Genomic DNA, 12,255 nt, shown 5'->3' with positions numbered 1-12,255 from the left:
ACCCCTGGGGTAATTCCTGGGTAAACACTGCAGGCTCGGCCCAGCCGCCCAAGCATGACCTAGACGCTCTTCCTGACCGGCTGGCCAGAAGAAGCCTCAACCTCATACCCACAGCTGCTCATATTGTTCCCCCATTCTCCTTCTCCTACAATGCTCCCACCACACTGCCTCCTATGTTGCCTCCTGAGGTCGTAGTTTATTGAATCACAGTTTTGGTCTAGCTTGTTATATATTGTATCTTGTATTTCTTTATAAATGGCACTGCTTTGATTGATTGTTGATTGTGATAGATTGTGGGTTTCTAAAGCGCTAGAATCGACTCCCAAAGGAGTATCTCTGCGCTGTAGACCGCTGGGGAACCCGTCCTGGCTTTCCCTGTGAGATGGTCCCTACTGGGTATCTCCATGGTGAAACCAGGCATCCCCGGCGTATTATTATTATTATTATTTATTGAATTTATATTGCGCTCAGCTACCCGTAATGGGTTTCCCGGCGCCAGGGACAGACTAGAGAAGAAAGACAGGTAATTGCTGAAGAAAGGGATGAGCAGGAACAGTGACCAAGCTAAAACAGAAAGGTTTTCAACTTCTTGCGAAAAGCAAGAAGATTGGACTCCGTTTTTAGCGCCAACGGAAGAGCATTCCACATCTTCGGCCCCAAATGGGCGAATGAGCGGCCTCCCATTTTTGCCAGACGGATTCTGGGAATTACAAGATTGGCTTGATTTGATGACCTGAGAGGACGACTGGGCTGGTAAGGCTGAACAAGATTGTGCAGGTAAGTGGGGGCAGAGCCCTGACGAATCTTGAACAGAAGACACAAGGTTTTAAAAGCCACACGGTCAGGAATTTTTAACCAGTGAAGGTCACACAGGGCTTGCGTTGCAGACATTCTTCGTGGGACATTGCACAAAAGGCGGGCAGCTCAGTTCTGTACAACCTGGAGTATATTCATTGTAGCTTTGTCGGCTCCTAAATAGAGCACATTGCCGTAGTCGATACGGGACATTACAAGAGCCTGAACAACAGTTCTTCGAGTAGACTCAGGCAACATCCATAGGATCTTCTGCAACCAGCGTAAGGTGTTAAAGCAGATTGCAGCAACCTTAGTTGCCTGTTGTCGCATCGAGAGTTTCTCGTCGATTAGAAAACCGAGGTTACGAACAACTGGCACGGGGGTAGGCAGTGGACCCATGTCACTGGGCCAGTGTCTAGGGCCCCACAGATCTTTATGTTTGCCAAGTATGATAACCTCAGTCTTATCACCGTTGAGTTTTAGCAGGTTGACCTGCATCCAGGCCGCAACACGAGAAAGGCCGATTTTAAGGGCAGAGGTGTCCTGAACCCTGCTGCCAGACAGGGAAAACACAATTTGCGTGTCGTCTGCATATGAGTATATGGACAGACCGGCGTCCTCTACGATAGTAGCGAGGGGTCTGATGTAAATATTGAACAACAAAGGGCTCAATATAGACCCCTGAGGGACGCCGTAAGCAGATGAACAGATCGCCGATTCAGCTTTGTTTGAAAATACCTGAAATGTGCGCTCATTAAGAAATGAGGCCACCCAGGCAAGCGCAGATCCAGCAACACCAAGGGAGTGAAGGGACTCCAATAGAATGGAATGCGACACGGTGTCGAAAGCCGCGCTTAAATCCAAAAGGATAAGCGCAAAGGTCTCACCACTATCAATACCGTGTCGGAGTCGCTCAGTCACCCCTAGAAGTGCGGATTCGGTGGAATAATTGGCGCGAAAGCCTGATTGGGATGGATGAAGATATCCCGTATTTTCTACAAACTCGTTTAGCTGGATGTTAACATGGCGTTCTAGTATTTTGGAGCAAGCTGGCAGCAGGGATATAGGCCTGAAGTTGGCCAGGTTAGTAATGTCCACACCAGATTTCTTTTGTAGGGGAACGACCATGGCATGTTTCCAATCCTGTTCAACACGAGATTCACTGAGGGAGATGTTAAGTAGCCTCATTAGGAATCTACGTGGTTCGAGGTCAAGTTGTTTCAATATCTTCATAGGGACAGGGTCCCGAGGAGAGCCTGACCTAATGCTTTTTAAGCACGACAGGAAGGAGACATCGTCAAATAATTTCCAGTTGTACAGAAACTCAGTGGGAGGGACAGAAACATTACAGCAGGAACCAAATAAGGAAGGATCAGTAGAAGGTGGAAGGGAAGCTAGGGATTGATGAATACTCTGAACCTTCGATATGAAAAAGTCCGCAATAGCATTGCAATGTATACCATCTAAAGCCGGCAACGCGGGGAACAGTGTCAGGGGGGCCGTTGTGGAGGGCCGTTGTGGAGATGAGGCAAGCTAATGCCCAGAGTTGTCGAGTGTGATCCCTAGTTAGAGTAGGCACCGAGGCGAGAATTATCGAGTCCGTTGACCCTGGAGAATGCTCTGACCTTGTTTGCAGCACCTATCACTGTGCTGTAAGGCTGAGTGTATATTTGTACCAGTTGCATCTCCATACTATGTGCTGAGACAATTTTTGACACAGGATTGTGTTCTACTAGATTTTGCGCTATACGTACAAAGGTCAATAAAGTAATATTTTAAAACAAGTGACCCATTCATAGGGACTATTCTGCTGCTAGTCATGTCACAACAATGTCTCTCTTGTGGACACCAAGTGCTTGGTGAAGAATCCAATACGGTTGTAGCCCTTTACACGAGCACCAGTTACATGACACAGTGAAATTGTTCCCCTCCTCTTGCAGACAGGGCTTGAGTCGGGGTACCAAGCGGGTGGACGGCGTCCCCCCACTTATTTTACCGGGAGCTGGATAACTGGAGCAAATGGGGCCACACATTCACTCTTCGGCCTCTCTGGGGCGAGATTGGAGCTCATTCAGAACACTGCTCATGCGCTGGCTTCTCTGATGCAATCGCATCTAAGGGTTGAGCGAGGGGAGGCAATGAATCTGATGGTGCAAGCCACCTTTCGTGACGTCACTTCCTGTCGTGACATCAGTGTCCCCCCACTTCTTTTTTTAGGACTTGTGCCCTGCTTGCAGGTGCTGCCCTCTGGTGGTGAGTACAAGTGGAGGACAAAGGCGGATCTGACTCTGGCCCACTTTGCAAGATACAAACACAGGGAACCTTTAAAAAGAGGTCAATAAAGAGCTCTAAAAGATGCATACAATGTGTACAATATCATAAAGTGCAACAAGGACTGGAGGAAAGATATCACAATCATATTTCTTACTGACTAAATCCCAATAGTATCCCAGCGGAGACCACAACATAACAACTGGCTCTAAATCTTACAATAAAGCGCCTCTCCACTCGTCCTGGCCAGGCTTTCTGGCATCACACCTGTAGCAAGTCTGAGCTGCTTCTTTGTATTCAAAAAGTGAAAGACTTCCAACAGGACTGAGTGTCTCAGTGGGCGAAGGCCCTGGGCGTCTTTGGGATCACAGGCTTGCCAAAGTGCCACAGAATATAAAACCGCCTGGACGTGGGTGATGAAGCAGCATCACCTGGGAATCAGTTTAAAGGAGAAAGGTATGTGGCCTCCATCAGGAATTATACATCTTCCCGAGGCAGTGGGTACGTGAAAGTAAATGTAAGGATTTATCTGTAGCCAGAAAGGTGGCCTGAGCCGTACTCCTTCTGAATCAGGGGTGCAGTTACAATAAAAGCTTGAATATGGTGCACACCAGCTTTAAGGGATTTTTTTAGTCCAGGACAGAGCCAGGTGGACTGTGCAAAGAAGGGCAGGTGGGTTGGGCTGAGGTCAGGGATATGAGTTTCTACCAGTAGTACTTGGACACTCTCATGGAGAGCACCTTCATGCATCCGAAAAGACTCATTTTATTAGCGACCATGAGATGTGAATTAACTTTCTAGCTTATAGAGTGTATTGGTTGAGACTTTTGCAGTCTCTGCATGGTACTCCCACATTCAGGCACTGAGAGACATTATGAATGATGTCAGGGGTCCGAAGGACAGGAGACATGAGTGAAAATAATGCATAATTTATTAATTTATTGAACAATATTACGGAATGATGAGTTTCAGAGCAAGTTCACTGTCAGTCAAGACTATGTTGCCCAATACCTACTTGATGCCATTGATTAATTTAATGGTAATGCCTGTGTTGGGCAGGTGCAACTGTCATGTCCTCCAGGAAAGGACATTGTTATACAAGTAGGTCAGCGGTCTAGCTGGTCCAGACAAAAGTGAGATGCCAGGAACTTCCTAGGTGGAGACAGGAAATACTAGTTTTCCCTCTCACTACATTTAGGGAAGCAGAGAGATTAGGACGTGTGAAGAATAGTGCCACACAGTAGGCCATGTATTAAAGCTGAGAAATTAATAAAGATGAGTTAATAGCCTGATGCCAGGTGCTGTCTTTTATGCAGAGTGTTATGCTTGCCAGTGCTGTGAAGAGAAACCAATCCAGAAAAGGATAGCAACCTAAATAGAACGGCAGACATCTTCTGATTGACACATTTGGGGCTGCAATAATCATTAAGTCATATTTAGTAAATCTTACATTAAATAGGTATTCGGTCCTGCTTCTGGTCAGATGTGTCTCCAATGAGAGGGGAGCAATACAACCAAATTATGAGTCAAAAACCACTCGATCACTTTGAGCAAAGGCCACAGCTGTAGCTATAACAGATTTCAAACACCCGGTAAAGCACTTGCCAGTGGATCCAGAGTTCCAGAAACATATGCAGCAGGGCTTTTTCCACTGTTGAGAACAGAAAGAGAGAACCCTTCTTTTTTATGGCAGTACAAAAATAACTTTTTGTTTTAATTCCACATTCCCAAAGCAGCTGTCCTACACAACGCATGTCTCAGCTCTAGCAAGGCATTTATGCATTCATTATAGCAGGGTACTGGATCAATTATATCAATATTGGCCTCAAAACTATGGTGGTCTAATTGAGCATCCAGCAGCAATTATTTCGGGCACAGAACCGTCCAACAAGGAGTCAACAGTCCGGTCAAGTCAAGTCAAGTCAAATAATTTATATAGCGCGCTACATACCCAGAGGGTCTCAAGGCGCTTGAGGAAGGGTGGGGAGTTATTTGTCGAATATCCAGGTTTTAAGCTGCTTTCTGAATGCTAGGTGGTTTTGAGTGAGTCGGAGATGGATGGGAAGTGAATTCCAGGTTTTGGCCGCCAGATAGGAGAAGGATCTACCTCCCATGGTGGTTTTGTTGATGCGTGGAACAGCTGCAAGGGCTTGGTTGGAAGAGCGAAGCTGGCGGGAGGGGGTGTAGAAGGAAACTCGCGTGTTGAGGCATTCGGGTCCAAGTTCGTAAAGTGCTTTGTGTGCGTGGGTGAGGAGGCGGAATGTTATCCTCTTATTGACAGGGAGCCAGTGGAGGTCTTTCAGGTGATCGGAGATGTGGTCTTTACGCGGGATGTCTAGTATGAGTCTAGCTGATGCGTTCTGGATGCGTTGGAGTTTTTTCTGAACTTTTGCGGTGGTACCGGCGTATAGGGTGTTTCCGTAGTCCAGGCAGCTTGTGACCAGTGCGTGGGTGACCGTTTTTCTGGTTTCGGTGGGGATCCAGCTAAATGTTTTTTTTAGCATGCGGAGAATGTTGAAACAAGAAGATGAAACGGCGTTGACTTGTCTGGTCATCGAGAGTGAGGAGTCCAGGATGACGCCCAGGTTCCGTGCGTGGTCCGTCGGGATGGGTGCTTTTCCCAGGGCCGTTGGCCACCAGGAGTCGTCCCAGGCGGAGGGGGTGGTTCCCAAGATAAGGACTTCTGTTTTGTCCGAGTTCAGTTTCAGACGGCTGAGCTTCATCCACTCTGCGACTTCTTTCATTCCTTGATGTAAGCTGGTTTTGGCGGTGATGGGGTCTTTGGTGAGTGAGAGAATTAGTTGCGTGTCGTCAGCGTAGGAGAGGATGTTGAGGTTGTGTTGTCGTGCGATGGTCGCGAGGGGGCTCATGTATACGTTGAAGAGGGTGGGGCTGAGTGAAGATCCTTGTGGTACGCCGCAGATGACTTCAGAGGCCTCTGATTTGAACGGTGGGAGGCGGACTCTCTGAGTTCTTCCGGCAAGGAACGAGGTGATCCATTCCAGTGCTTTTCCTTGGATTCCGATGTTTTTGAGGCGTTGTATGAGGGTGCTATGACATACTGTGTCAAAGGCTGCGGAGAGGTCGAGAAGGATGAGGGCGACTGTGTCTCCATTGTCCAGTAGAGTTCGAATGTCGTCCGATGCTGCGATGAGTGTGGTCTCAGTGCTGTGTTTGGCTCGGAAGCCGGATTGTGAGGAGTCGAGGGCTTTGTTGGTTTCGAGGAAGGTGGCGAGCTGGTTGTTGACTGCTTTCTCGATGACTTTGGCCGGGAATGGAAGGAGCGAGATGGGGCGGTAGTTTTTGAGTTCGGTGGGGTCAGCTGTGGGTTTTTTCAGAAGGGCGCTGAGTTCGGCGTGTTTCCAACTTTCCGGGAAGGTGGGGGAATTGAGGGAGCAGTTGATGACGTCTCGGAGGTGTGGTGCTATGATGGAGTCCGCCTTGTTGAAGATGTGGTGAGGGCATGGGTCAGTGGGGGATCCTGAGTGGATGGAGTTCATCAGGCGGATGGTGTCCTCAGTGGAGATTGGGTTCCAGTCATTGAGGATGTTCGGGGGGGGGTGACGGTTCGGCAGAAGATTGGGTGGGTTGGTCTCCGGGTTGGTTGTCGAAGCTGTTGTGGATGTCGGCGATTTTGTCGTGGAAGAACGAAGCTAAGGAGTCGCAAAGGGTTTGAGAGGGAGTGATGTCGTTGGAGTTGGCAGTGGGGTTGGTGAACTCTTTGACGATGTTGAATAATTCCTTACTGTTGTGGGCGTTGTTGTCTAGTCTGTCTTTGAATGCGGCTTTCTTGGCTGTACGGATCAGTTGGTGGTGTATGCGGGTGGCTTTTTTGAAGGCGTCCTTGGTGCTGGTGTTTGGTTTTTTTTTCCAGGCCTTCTCGAGGGAGCGACAGAGTTTCTTGGATTTCTTGAGCTCATCGTTGAACCCAGGGGACGTATTTGCTGCCTAGTTTGGTTTGGCGTTTTTTCAAAGGTGCTAGGTTGTCGGCGCTGTTGGTCAGCCATTGCGTGAGGTTAATGGCTGCTTGGTTAGGGTTCGATGAGTAGGTAGGGGGGTTTTGAAGAAGCGATGTGGAGATCTGATCGATGGTGATTTTGTTCCAGTTTCTTCGCAGAGTAGGTTGAGGGTGGTTGTGGGTTGCGGTCTTTTTGTAGACAAAGTGAACGCAGCTGTGGTCCGTCCAATGGAGAGCTGTGGAGTGACTGAAGGAGATGTGCTTGCTGGAGGTGAAGATAGGGTCGAGTGTGTGTCCTGCATAGTGTGTGGGGGTGTTAACAAGTTGTTTGAGTCCAAGGTTGGCGAGATTGTCCAGAAGGGTGGTGGTGTTGCTGTCGCTGCTCTTTTCCAGGTGAAAGTTGAGGTCTCCCAGTAGAATGTAGTCCTCGGAGGGGAGGGCGGGTGGGGTGATGAAGTCAGTGATGTCTTCACAGAATTGTGAGCGGGGTCCTGGTGGCCTGTAGAGGAGTGTGCCTCTGAGTGTGGTCTTGGGGTCGGTGTGGATCTGGAAGTGAAGGTGTTCGGCGATTGCGAGGTTATCGTCAGAACTGGTCGTGACGCGGATGGAGTTCTTATGGACGATGGCGATGCCTCCTCCTGTTTGGTTGGTGCGGTCTTTTCGGATGATCTTGTAGCCGTCCGGGATGGCTATGGTGATGTCGGGAGCTGAAGAGGCGTTCATCCAGGTTTCTGTTAGGAAGGCGACGTCTGGAGAGATGGTGTCGAGTAGATTCCAAAGATCGATGGCGTGACTGTGGACCGAGCGGGTGTTGAGCAGGATGCATTTAAGGTGGTTGGTGTCGGCTCTCTGTTTGGTGTTTGTGGATGAGGAGTTGGTCTTGGTGCCGTCATATTTGCAGGAGTTGCATGTGAAGGGTCCGTGGGTGTTGCCAGGTGCGGCTTGGACGCAGTTGGGGATACGGCCGGGGGTTAAGTGCTAAAAGGGTAGAAGCGTCGTATGTAATGCGGGGGGTATGAGTGATGCGGGGACCAGAGGGTGTGGTGCTGGGCGCGGTCCAGGCGCGGACGGGCGAAGACAGGCTTACCTTTGGCGCACCTTCGGCGCGGCCGTAGCGCGTGGACGCTGCACGTAGAGTCATCTTGTCTTAAGTGGATATTGGAGGGGGGCGGAGCGTGAGAGGGTCAGCTGGGAGGCGGTAGCGGGGAGGCGGGCCAGGGGAAAGGACAACAACAAAATGGTGGGAGGGATTGAAAGCGAAACCCAGTACAATGCCCGCAATGAAGGAATGCACAAACAGTGAGAGCGCAATCGACTGAACACTGCTGCGATCCCACAATACAATGCAATTATGTTAAAGCGCTACCAAAAATCAATAATGCACAAGCGCTATAAATTTACACAGCTATTGAATCAAAAGAGCTACGATACCACACACGAGTGCTGAATGAATGTGCTTCAGCTGTGGGCGCTGCAGAGAGCTGTTGGACCGCCCTGGAAAAGTGGTCAGGAAGGGACATCGTAATACCTATAGCAGTGCCTGCGCAGGCAATGCCTTCATTGTAGGGATTTCGATCCGACTGATGCCCCAACGGGCTCCTTGAGCCTGTCGGAAGTAGTGATCATAATGCGGCGGTCAGATCGCTATGCTGGATGTTTGTGGGACCACCACCGATAGCCTGTCGGTGGTGGCCCCATCAACATCATAACCAGGCACTATATGTTAGTTCCTGTAATAGCTTAGCAGTTAAGAAACAAAATGGGTAAATATTGGCAACAGTAACCCACTGTTCTCAAGAACACTTTACATCTCTTTGTGTCTGAGGGGGGGATCGTTCTCAGAATTGCAGAGTAGCGCTCTTTCGACAACTTCCTCACTCCTTTCTGTACCTGATGTCCCAAGTAAGCAACTTTTGTTTGGTAGTACTGTAATGTTGATGGTAAGGCTTTGTGTCTCTCGTCAAACAAATGATTTAACAATGTTATTTTATCTAATTTAGAAACTTTTTTTGTTTTTGCATTATTATAAGGTCATCAATCTATTGGATCAGGACTAAATCACAAGGTAATTAATCTTAGTGCCTCTAGCTCTTTCTTGAGAACTTGCCAAAAGATTGGCAGTGACTCTGTAAACCAGTGCGACAATCTTTACCATATCAATACTTTATTTTTTAATGTAAAGGCATAAAGATGCTGGCTACTCTCATAAAGAGGAATAGAAAAGGATGTTGAACATAAGTCTATTACTGTGAAACACTCTGCATCTCTATATATCAAATGAATGGTATTTTTCTTGCTTTCCGTCCAGACACATGTATTTGCTCAATACACAAGCATTTACTATTTATGAAATCTTGTAACAAGATGTAGAATATAAACTTTAAAATGCATTGCATTAATTCATTCTCATGCACATTGTCACATTACCTTTACATTAACATGTAAAAAGAAACTTCATATAATAGACAAAGAAGACTTTCACTCCTGCCAACGACCATAGAGTTGCAGCTTTAAAAAGTTCATTCTGGTCAGCTACAAAAAAGATACTGAGACCAGCTGGACCATAATTTGAACATGCATTCACGCTGTAAGTGCTGGAGATCTGTCACATTAATATAGAATAATAGGGTTGTTTGACCCACACATACGTGTTTGCAGAGAATTCTGGTTAAAATAATGTTCTGGGATCCAAGCAAGCCACATCACCCTGGATTTCCCTGGCTCTGTAAGTTTCAGAAAGGCCGAAGCCTGGTAGGATTCCCTGGGTGGTGACGACCCTGGGCTTAAAGGTTGCAGTCATTACCTGTGGGAATAGAGGAACCTGGCTGCTTTAGGTACATTTTTGACGTTTGCACGCATTGTGGGTAGGAAAATGTACTACATCACCCTGGATTGGGTCTTGGGTTTCTAGGTTTCAGAAATATCCAGGTTAGTAGGACTCCCTGGGTGCTAGTAGACCCATAGCCTGAATACTGCACCTGTTGCGCATGGTAAGTGAGAGGAAATTGAGATTTCTTTAAGCATAGCTCTGATATATAGGTTTCCAGAGAGCGGTGAACCCCAACCACCCTATCTCCCCCAGGGGTCAATGATATGGTCTGATACCTGAGGGTGGGGCTCAACATCAAGATGGTCCTCGACCCCTCCTGAATTCTTTTCTCACTTTTCACATGGTAGTCTAGCGGACTTTAAGCCCATGTGATTGATGCAGATTGGGTTGTGTGCCCCCTAACCTCCCATCCTGGTGGAATCAGAAAGCCCACCTGATCATCAGGGAAAGTGTGAAAAACCGAATGGGTGCAGAATTTTACCAGCCTTGCACTACATTGCAACCCTGACCCCGGGAATCATGTAGCCCAGGGAGATGAAAGCCCAAGAGACACCAGTGATTTGTGTCCTAAAAAAAATGATTTGTAACCAGCACTAGAAAAGAAAGAAAAAAGACATAAAGGACTACCTAAGGAGCAACAGAATCACTGGAAAGGGAGCTGTTGAGGGAGTGCCACAAGGGATTTAAAAGGGTGGTAGGGCGGGAGGCGGGAGCAAGGGAAAGGGGGAGTTGCTGGGGGGGGGTGTTTGGGCGGTAAATATAATAGAATTAAAAAAACACATCTTCAGCCGACGGCAGCCTCCAGCATCGTGTTGCGCAGCCTCTCCTCTCTCTTAGTTTCAGCAGCCCCTGGGACAGACTCCCATCCAATCCCTGTGCTGCAAAGAGTTGGATAGACGACACTCCGCTTAGGCCAGGGAGTCTGTGGGGTTTCTCCAGCCCGGCTGCTCAATGCAGCTGGGCTGGAGAAAACCGAACTGCGCATGTGTGTTTTGGTCAGCCTGAGATAGCCAGCCAAACAGATGAGCATTTAGCAAGTGGAGCACACGTAGCACACCCCCTCCCCCCTCCCATACCTCAGCCCCGCCCCTCCCAACAGCACTGGCTAAGAGCCGGCAAATGCAAAATAAAACTATGCAAGAACATCGTTTTATTTTACATTTGTTGGCTCTGAGCCAGGCAGTGGGACCACGCTCCTTTGCCATTGCGGAGGAGCTGCCGCTGGGTATGGGGCCTTGACATTGAGTCATACCCCTGAGCATTGGACAGATTTTTTGCCACCTGGGGTAGGCAGAAGGGGGGCCCAAGTGTCAAAATGACATCTAAAGGAATCCGAATTTCCTCTAGCTTACCATAGGCATGGCTGTAGTATTTGCACACTAGACCACAGGGGTCTAAAGACTGTTTGGGATCCAGGGGTAAGGGGTGTAGCCTTATGTCAAGTCAGACCGGCACCACCCCTTAATTAAAAAAAATCCTAGACCTGAATTACACATCAGATGCACTGTCTCTCTTTGCGCTTTGGCCCATTCTTAATTAACTGCGCCCCCAGCAGAGTGGGACAGTAGACCTAATTGCAAAAAAATACTATTGTCCTCAATGTACGCACAAACTCTGACAGTACTTAGTCACTGTGAAGTGCACGGTGGGATGTAAATGGAGTAGAACCAAGAAAGAGGTTATGAGGCTGGGGAGAGATGAGAGGTAATGGGGAGTGTATGGTTAAGAAACATGGATATAAGAGGCAGAACCAGCATGAGAACATAAGCAGAGTTAAGAGAAAAACAATGGGGATAGATAAATGGAATACAGCAAACGCCCAAAAAGATGGTAAGAGCTTGGAGAGGGGGAGACGAGGGGGAGGTGGATGTTAGATAGGCAGAACCAGCAAGAGAAATTTAAAGGCTTGGTGAAAGATGAAGAGCACATCAGAGAGATAAAGGTTAATCCAACCGGGTCAGAACCAGCAAGAGAAGATAAAAGTAAAGGTGAAAAGGCATAGGTGGCTTTAGGAGTGCAGAACCAGCAGAGTAGATAAAAGACATGGAGAGTTTAAAAGTTAATAATATGGGGGGGGGGGGGGAGTGGATTGGCGCCCGTGGAACATGGCGGCGTTCGAGTGAGGCTCTCCAGACCGACGCGGCGGTTTCGCGCTTTTCACCAAACAAACGCGAAGCATCTTGGACGGAGAACCCTCGGAAAGACTGCTGCTCAAGATGTGACCTCGCACACTTCATTCCCCAGCACCAGAAAGCCTCATGCTGAAGGTAAATTCTTCTCTGGTGCGCCACGATTTCGCGCCCCCATTTTGAATTAAGGAATCGTACCACGCAAACTTTCCTCACCCGCAGCAATACCTTCTTCCTACGAGCACCTAAACTCTTCTTAGGACTTCTATTTT

This window comes from Lissotriton helveticus, chromosome 7, assembly GCF_964261635.1.
Source record: "Lissotriton helveticus chromosome 7, aLisHel1.1, whole genome shotgun sequence".
In the NCBI taxonomy this organism is placed as follows: domain Eukaryota; kingdom Metazoa; phylum Chordata; class Amphibia; order Caudata; family Salamandridae; genus Lissotriton; species Lissotriton helveticus.
This window is presented reverse-complemented; position numbering follows the sequence as displayed.